The sequence below is a fragment of the Chrysochloris asiatica genome, unplaced genomic scaffold (genome assembly GCF_000296735.1).
Source record: "Chrysochloris asiatica unplaced genomic scaffold, ChrAsi1.0 scaffold00057, whole genome shotgun sequence".
Lineage (NCBI taxonomy): Eukaryota > Metazoa > Chordata > Mammalia > Afrosoricida > Chrysochloridae > Chrysochloris > Chrysochloris asiatica.
The window spans coordinates 17,754,978-17,764,211 of NW_006408575.1; the positions used below are offsets into that span (position 1 = coordinate 17,754,978).

General features: G+C 41.2%; 1 pseudogene; it reads right to left on the minus strand.

The window, feature by feature from the left end:
- Positions 1-324: 324 nt before the first annotated feature.
- Positions 325-8,033, minus strand: LOC102825872 (annotated as a pseudogene).
- Positions 8,034-9,234: the final 1,201 nt, after the last annotated feature.

Here is a 9,234-nt window from a genome sequence, read left to right on the forward strand (position 1 = left end):
GCCTATTTCACTGGGCAAGTTCCAGAACCCCTTTTAGATATTCCAATCAGTTATAGGCTGAAGATGGCTTACAAGTTTTCTCTAATCATGTTTCCCTACAGTCCTTTCTATCCCACTCAAGTGTCTATTTTACAATGGTAGGCAAGGGAAAGCAATATTCATAAGACAGTCAAGCATTTTAGTATTATTTCCCCTCTTCAAGATATGCCTAGATCCCTGTATCACAGAGCCCTGTTGTTCCAAGGTTGAGCATGCATCACTATTTACCTCTGTCTCACTTACGCCATACAAACCTGTCTCAGTGTTTCCCTATCTATGTTGTTCTTCCTCCTCCTCCCCCTTCTTGTATTGCCCTTCCCGAACTAAACCCCGCCTGCCAACCCCACTGTTGTGGTTGTTGTTGTTGTTGTTGTTAAGTGCCATCGAGTCGGGTCCGACCCATAGCGACCCTGTACAGGGTTTCCGAGGGTGTAAATCTTTACGGGAGTAGAAAGCCTCATCTTTCTCCCGCGGAGCGGCTGGTAGTTTCGAACCGCTGACCTTAAGGTTCGAAGCTATTTATTAACTCTTCCCTCCATTTAAAACAGTCTATTTTATCCTGTAATCTACCTGACCTTCCCACCACCTGGATCTCTGTTCCTTTGTGTTTACCTTCTTTCACATTGGGATTGTTTTGATCATAGACCGACCTCCCAGATCCTCTGTTCTTATAATTTTATTCTGTTCTTGACTCTTCCATTTGTCGATTGAGTTCAGGGTGATGCTGCCATGTATGTCATTCTGTAGTTGTTGTTTGGTCTTGTTGGTTCTCAGTCAACAGAACTTCCTTTAGGATGTTTTGCATAGCAGGATTGGCTTTGGAAAAATCCCTTAGCTTCTGTTTATCCTGTAATATTTTGATTAGACAATTATATTTGATTGACAGCTTTGCTGGGTAGAGGATTCTTGGGTGGTAGTTCTTTTTCCTTCAGGGTTTTATATCTGTCTCCCCATTACCTTCTTGCCTGCATGGTTTCTATTGAGAGATCTGAACTTAATCTGATTGCTTGCCTTTGTTTGTTACACTTCTCTTTTTCCTAGATGCTTTCAGGATTCTGTCCTTATCTTTGATTTTGGAATATTTGATTATTATATGTCTTGGTGATTGTCTTTTAGGGTCTATCTTTCCTGGAGTTTGTTGAGTTTCTTGAATGCTTATCTTTTCACTTTTCCATATGTTAGGGAAATGTTCTTCCAGAAGCTCTTCAACTATCTCCTCTGTGGACTGTGCGATTCTTCCTGTTCTGGAATGCCAATCATTCTAAAGTTATTCCTCTTCATGTTGTCCAACATGAATCTTAGGCCTTCTTCAGATTTTTTTAATCCTTTTTTTTGTGTTTGCTCTTCTATCTTGTTAGTGTTTAGAGATTTATCTTCTAGTTCACTAGTTCTGGCTTCTAACTCTTCAATTCTACTCTTTTGCCCTTTCAGTGTATTGTCCATTTCCGATGTTGTTGTTGTTGTCATGTGCCATGGAGTCGGTTCTGACTCATAGCGACCCTATACAGGGTTTCCAAGGCTGTAAATATTTATGTGAGCAGAAAGCCTCATCTTTCTCCTGCAGAACAGCTGGTAGTTTTGAACTGCTGACCTAGTTGTTCACAGTCTGTTTCATAACCACTGCACTACCAGAGCTCCATTTCTGATATTCTATTATTAATCATTTGGGACTCTTTGTAGGTTTTGAATTGTTTCTAATGCTGTGTCTATTTTATTTTATTTGATTGTTCCTGTAGCGCTTTCCTGACTTCTTCCTTATTTTTCTCAACTCCACTGTAAAGTGTTTTGATACATTTTATAATCATTTTTCTGAATTCCTTCTCTGGCATTTCCAAAGCCTGCCCATGTTCCAGTATGGAGTGTAGGTCTACTTCAAGCTCATTTGCCTCAGTCACTTTATCTTGTTTCTGGACATGTGCTGATATGGTCATTTGCTTCTGTTTTTGGGCATATTCAGGAGTTATCTGTGGCCTTAATACTTAGATGGGTGTGTAGTTTGATATTTTTTATGCTTTCTGATTGCCTTCAAGTAGATGCGATCAGGAGATGGGCTTCACTTTTCCCCCTTCTTCCTGAGAAGTTTCAAGATGCCACTGTTGGTCATTGTGACATAATTCAGGATTTAATTTTTGGCCTATTTCCTTTTTAGTTTCTTTGTCGTGCTCCACAATCCCTATTTAGGCCTTTTTTCTAGTTATAAACAGTTCAGGGCTGGCTCTGGCTGTTTGGTTTTAAGTGGACAATGTCACTTTAAATTTTGAGGAGATCTGTGTGAATGCATAGTAGAACCCTCTGGGGGTGGGAGTGGCATGTCCACTAGGTCAGGCACCCCCTCTAGTCACCAGAATGGAGGTAGGTGTGCAGACAGTGAGAGACTAATGAACAGATACCAAAAAAAAGAGTGTCCACACCTTTATCTCCGCGATTCTGTCAGGTGATCATGGCTTCTCTGATCCTTCCCCCACTTGTTCTCTCCTAAGATGGTGGCTCTGGGAGCACCTGAGCATCTTGAAATAGAAAGGCATGGATTTCTTGCTTCTGTTACAAATTCCCGTAGCTGTAAGCCTTCCAAGCTTCTAAATATTCCTTTGTATTTGGTTCAGTGTTCTAGCACCATCCTCTGAATCTGCTTGGTCCAGTATTCTGTGTTTTTGCTGATGGAGGTCCTCACTGCATTTCGACCTGATCCACCATCTTGGTTGTTCTCTCCCATGGCAGTGTTTTAATGAAACTTTATTTACAAAACATGCTGTGGGAAGGATTTGGCCCATGGGTGTTAGTTTTCCAACCCGTATTCTAGACTGTGAGCTACTAAAGGACAGTACCCACATATATCCCTGTTACTGTCCTTGGCATCTTGCATGGTGCTGGGAAGCTTTCTGGCATTCTGTAAATGTTGTCTGGAGGGAGGAAAATGCTTTTTTTTATGGAAATGATGCTCTCTAGAACAGGGGAGACAGTAAAGCAACTAAGTGTGTGAAAGGAACTAGTGAAGAACTGCCTAAAGTATAAAGAAGTAAATGATAGAAAAGATGTTGGGAAATAGGAGGTAAAAACAGGGAAACATTTTAATATTTTAATTGTTGGTGAGTGTTGTTGAGTCAGGTCAGACTCATGGAGCTCCTGTATAGGATTTCCGAGGAGCAGCTGGTGGGTTTGAATTGCTGACCTTGTGGTTTGCACTCCAGTGCAGATCCTACATCACCACACCAGGAGTCTAAGAAATGGAAATTTACATGAAAGGCAGTGTTTGATTTTTTTCTGTGCAGCAGTGGGAAATGTGTTATAGGAGGCACAATTTATTTCATGAAGTGGGATATAAACCAAGATGTGGTTTTCTGCTCCCGTAAATATTTACAGCCTTGGAAACCCTACACAGAGTTGCTATGAGTCAGAACCAACTCCGCAGCATACCACCATCATGCCTTTACATTACTTTAAAGATATTAAATCTAGCTCATGGGCATACTTGCCAAGACTCACACTGCAGATGCTACCAGTTATGTGGTTTGTGGAGGGGTTTGCCGGGGGCTCAGCAGTAGAATTGTTATCTTCTCTATGGGAGACCTGGGTTTGATTCCTAGCCAATGTACCTCATGTGCAGCTACCACCTGCCTGCCATTGTGCAGCTATAATGCTGAGCAGGGTACAGTGGAGCTGCTAGACTAAGTCAAGCTAAAAAGAAAGGCCTAGTGATCAATTTCCAAAAATCACTGAATTGAAAACCCTATTATAACTGGAACTCAATTGTCCAGTTCACCACTCCTCATGGAATGTCACAGGATGGGACAGCATTTTGTTCTTTCACGAGTGGGATTGCCATGAGTTGGGGTTGACTGGACAGCAGCTAAAAATAATGTATGTGTGTATGGTAGGTGGGGAGGGCAGAGAAGGAAGGGTCCCTTCTGAACTTTGTTTGATCTTATGGCTTATACAGCTCAGGAAAATGGCAACAGTTTCTGGAACTCAATTCAAGGTGTTTGGCATAGTGTCTAACCTCACTGTGGGAGCTGTTGCTAAGGCTCCCTGGGGATTTAGGTCTCTCTTGGCCAAACCTACTGCAGCCTCAAAAGTACTGTGTGTGAGGAAGTACCACCTCTTACCTATATTCCAGCCCTAGGCTTGAAGATTCTTATTTCAGATTATCACCAAAGCACCAGAAATGCAAAACATCTGCTCCTCTCTATCTTTTTTTTTGGCTCCTCTCTATCTTGACTAGCCTAGCTAGTCAGTGGTGTGCATTTGAACCAAATCAAACCAAACAAACTTGCTGCCTTCAAGTTGATTCTGACTCATATGGAACTTATAGGACAGTGTGTAACTGCTCCCCAGGGTTTCTGAGACTAAGTCTTTATGGGAGCAGACAGCCTCATCTTTCTCATGTAGGGAATTTATTGGGTTTGAACCACCAGCCTTACAGTTATCAGCCCATCACTTAACCCACTACACCAACAGGGCAACTTGGGCTTGGACCAGTGGTTGCAAAAAAAAGTTCCTCTTGTTGTGGTGCTGTGGGCTAAAGCACTGGACAAAAAGGTAGGTTTGAACCACAAGGTTGATGATTCAAACTCGCTAGCTGCTCATTGGAAACCCTATACAGGTTTGCTGTGAATTAGAACCAACTTGATGGCACTTAACAACAACAGATATGTTTCCATCGTTTGTCTTACTGTAGTGGCTTGTGTGTTACTGTGATGCGGGAAGCTATGCCACTGGTATTTTATATGCCAGCAGAGTCACCCACGGTGGGCAAGTTTCAGCAGAAAATGTTTTAGGTTCCAGACTAAGACAGACTAGACAGAATAAGGAGGGAATCACTTCTAAATGGTTGCTACTGAAATCCTTATGAATAGCAGTGGAACATTGTCAGATATAGTGTTGGAAGATGAGTCCCTTGGGTTGGAAGACACTCAAAATATGACTAGAGAAGAGCTGCCTCCTCAAAGTAGAGTTGACCTAAATTATATGAATGGAGGAAAGTTTATTGGACCTTAATTTGCTGATGTGACATGATTGAAAATGGGAAGAAACAGCTGTACATATTCATTAATAGGTAGAACTCGGAATGCATGAATCTAGGAAAATTGGAAGTTGTCCAAAATGAAATGGAATGTATAAAGATTGCTATCCTATACATTGTTGTTGTTGTTGTGCAGTGCCATTGAGTCAATTCCGACCCATAGCGACCCCGTATAGGGTTTCTGATGAGCAGCTGGTGAGCTTTAACCGCCAACCTTGCAGTTCAAACTGCTTTGCAGTCTGGCGCATTAACCCACAGTGCCACACCACGACTCCTATGCATAAGTGAGTTGAAATGGACTGGTATTGGCCATTTTGAATTGGACAGTCATATAGTTTACTCTGCTGGGAATGACACAGTGAAGAGAAATGGCGTCCTATTCGGCATCATAAAGCGTCGTCATTTCATCATCAATCTCCATGACCCCAAGACCAGATGAACTAGATGGTGCCCAGCTACCACTACCAACTTCTGAAAGGGATTGCCTTCGAAGGTCCTGGTTAGAGTGGGAGAAAATGTAGAATAAATTATAAAAAAGACCAGAATTACTGGTTAGAAAGAACCTGGAGGTACCTGCTGCAGTCACTCTTCAGGTCTAGAAGGGTCACACTTCAGGTCTAGAACTGAATCACCTTTGTGTCCTCAATTTTCAGTCATGTGGTAGATAGTTATATATTGTTGTTAAGTGCTGTTGAGTCAGTTCCAACCCATAGCAAGCAATCCTGTATAGAGGAGCAGCTAGTGTGTTTGAACTGCTGACCTTGTGGCTCAAACTGACCTTGCAGTCCAGCACATTATCCTGCAGCACCATGCTAGTACAATAAGTAAGCTATGTTCACTTGGAATGGACAGCCATTTAAGGTCAAAAGGGTAGCATTTAGCTAAGGATAAAGTTCAGAAGGGCTTGGAAGGAGGCTGAAATGGAGACAAGAATCACAGGAAGGATAACTCATGTTACATGGAGAGGATTATAATTATTGAAATGAAATGAAGTGTGTGATTTGTTTAATGTAAAACTGATGATTGAATCTATAAACTCTCACTCAATTCACAATAAAAAGTTGTTTTTTTTAAAAGAGCAATTCAACTCCTTATCTTAAAGTACAATGTTGATGTGATAGAATGATATCCACATGCCTACAAGGAAGACCAAGGAGCCCTGGTAGTGTAGTAGTTATTCATTGTGCTGCTAACCTCAGGACCAGTAGTTCAAATCTACCAGTCACTTCACAGGAGAAAGATGTCTGCTCCGATAAAGATTTACTTGCTCAGAAACTTTATACGTTCACTGTGAGTTGAAACCAACTCGGTGGCACACTATCACCACAAGGATGACCAGTTAATACCACTAATGCCAATGCTGATGGAATTCGAGAATTCCATCAACTTCTTCAATCTGAAATTGATTAGACATGCAATCAAGAATCATTGATAATTACTGGTGATTGGAATGCGACAGTTGGAAACAAAGAAGGATCAGTAGTTGGGAATATGGTCTTGGAGATAGAAATGATATTGGACATCCTATGCTAGAATTTTTTTTTTTAAATAAAAAAATTTGTATTTACTTAGAAGCATTCAGAATGGCAACAAAACAGCTGCAACTTTTTTTGTTGGCAATTACAGAGTGGTATTCAATTAACAGAAAAATTATTTCATATATGCTCTATCAGACAACTGAAGATGAAAAAAGAAAAAAAACCCCAAACAAAACCAAAACTACCATCCTCATATATAGCATATTTGTGCTGGGCACCAACAAGAACCTGCTTTAAATTTCCATGCCAATTTACAACCCCCTAGCTCTGGTAGCGTAGTGGTTACGAATCGGGCTGCGAACCTTAAGGTCAGCGGTTCGAAACTACCAGCTGCTCCGCGGGAGAAAGATGAGGCTTTCTACTCCCGTAAAGATTTACACCCTCGGAAACCCCGTACAGGGTCGGTATGGGTCGGAACCGACTCGAAGGCAATTAACAACAACAAATACTTTACCAGGCAAGGTTATTGGCGACTGAAAATACCACCAGGACAAGGCTAGCTAAAGGCACATTCGGTGGTGTGTTAACTATACAAAAAAAGACACTGTATAGTTTAAAAACAAATCTTACACAACCTTACATTTCATTTTTTTTTTCTTCAAAAGGAGTGAGTTGTGTACAGGGGATTAAATGTTTTATAGACAAGAAAAAACAAACTGGGCTAGAACCAACTTATTCATAATCATGATCATTTTTTTTCATCTTCATCCTCTGTCTCCTCTTCATCTTCCTCCTCTTCCTTCTTTTTCTTAACCTTGAAGGCTCTCTTTTTGGCTGCGTGGGGCTTTCTTTTAGCCCGGTAGGTGGTGTGGTGTGCCGTTGAGTTGGTTCCGACTCGTAGCAACCCTGTACAGGGTTTCCGAGGCTGTATATCTTTACGGGAACAGAAAGCCTCATCTTTCTCCTGCGGAACAGCTGGTAATTTTGAACTGCTGACCTTGAGACTCACAGCTCAATTCGTAACCCGTATGCTATCAGAATGATATACTTTTCGTATTTCTCTTCTCATCTTAGCGGCCTTCTTCTCATAAGGCTGCTTTTCATGGGCCGTGGTATTATTCCATATTTCTCCCAGTTTCTTTGCAACATCACCAATGGATAAGGTCAGGATGCTTGCCTTTGATCTCTGAACAAAACAAGAAGGCCGAAGGAGGCCTCTTGGGTGCATTGGGATCCTTGAACTTTTTTGTCTCTCTTTTAGGTAGGATATAGGTTTTCATTTCTTTTTCATAGTGGGCCTTGTCTGCCTCTGTCATGTCTTCAACTTTTCTCTTTATCAGAAGTGGTCTTCCACTGCTCTGAGCACTTCTTGGGAAAATTTTGAGAAGCTGACTGAAGATTGTGTGCTTCTTCTTGTGCTCCTTTTGACAGGTTTGCACAAAAAATGCATAGGATGACATTTTGCCTCTCGGCTTCTTAAGATGTTCTTTGCCCATGTTAGGTAGTCTTTTTGTCCATCTGTGAAGCAGAGTCTGCCCAGTGCCCTCCGGCTCTGCCTGGCCCAGTGCTGTCTCTATGGAGCTCAGTGTACTGCAATGGCTGTCCTGTGATAAAATTCTGTAAGACCAACAGTTTGTTCATTGCAAAGACCTTCTTTAAATATAATAAAAGACAACTATATACATAGACCTCACTGGATGGGATATACAGGAACTAAATTGACGCCTTCTGTGGGAAGAGAGGATGGAGAAGCTCTGTATCATCAGCCAAAACAAGGCAGGGGTTGACTGTGGAACAGACCACCAATTGCTTATATACCAGTTCAGGCTAAAGCTGAAGAAAAGTAAAACAAGTTCATGAGAACTGGAATGTGACCTGGAATACATCTCATCTGAATTAAGAGACCATTTCAAGAAAAAAATTTGATGTATTGGACACCAATGAACAAAGACCACAAGAGTTATGGGATGGCATCGAAATCTTCCTACATGAAGAAAGCAAAAGGCCTTTTAAAATACAGGAAAGACAGAAAAGACCAAAATGGATATCAGAAGAAACTCTGTGAAATTTGCTCTCCAGTGTAGAGATGCTAAAGCAAATGGAAAGCTAAACAGAAAGCTTGAAAAAACAAAGTCAAGTATTATAATGAAATGTGCAAAGACCTGGAGTTAGAAAACCAAAAAGGAAGAACATGCTCAGCATCTGTCAGACTGGAAGAACTGCAGAAGTATTAAAGGATACTATGGGCAAAATACTGAATGATGCAGAAAGCGTCAAAAGAAAATGGAAGGTATACACAGAGTCAGTGTAACAAAAATAAATGGCTGATGTTCATCCATTTCAAGAAGTAGCATATGATCAAGAACCAGTGGTATTAAAGAAAAAAAAAACTCTACATTGAAGGCATTGGCAAAAAAACAAAGCCCCAGGAATTGACAGCATACAAATAGAAATCTTTCAACAAACCTGTGCAACCCTGGAGGTACTCAGTCATCTAGGCCAAGAAATTTGGAAGACAGTTACCTGACCAACTGATTGGAAGAAATTCATATTTGTGCCCATTCCAAAGTGAGGTGATCCAATGGAATATTGCAATCATTGAACAATATCACATGGTAGTAAATTTTTCTAGAGGTGGTTGTGTGCCATGGAGTTGGTTCCAACTCACGGTGGTCCTGTATAGGGTTTCTGAGGTTA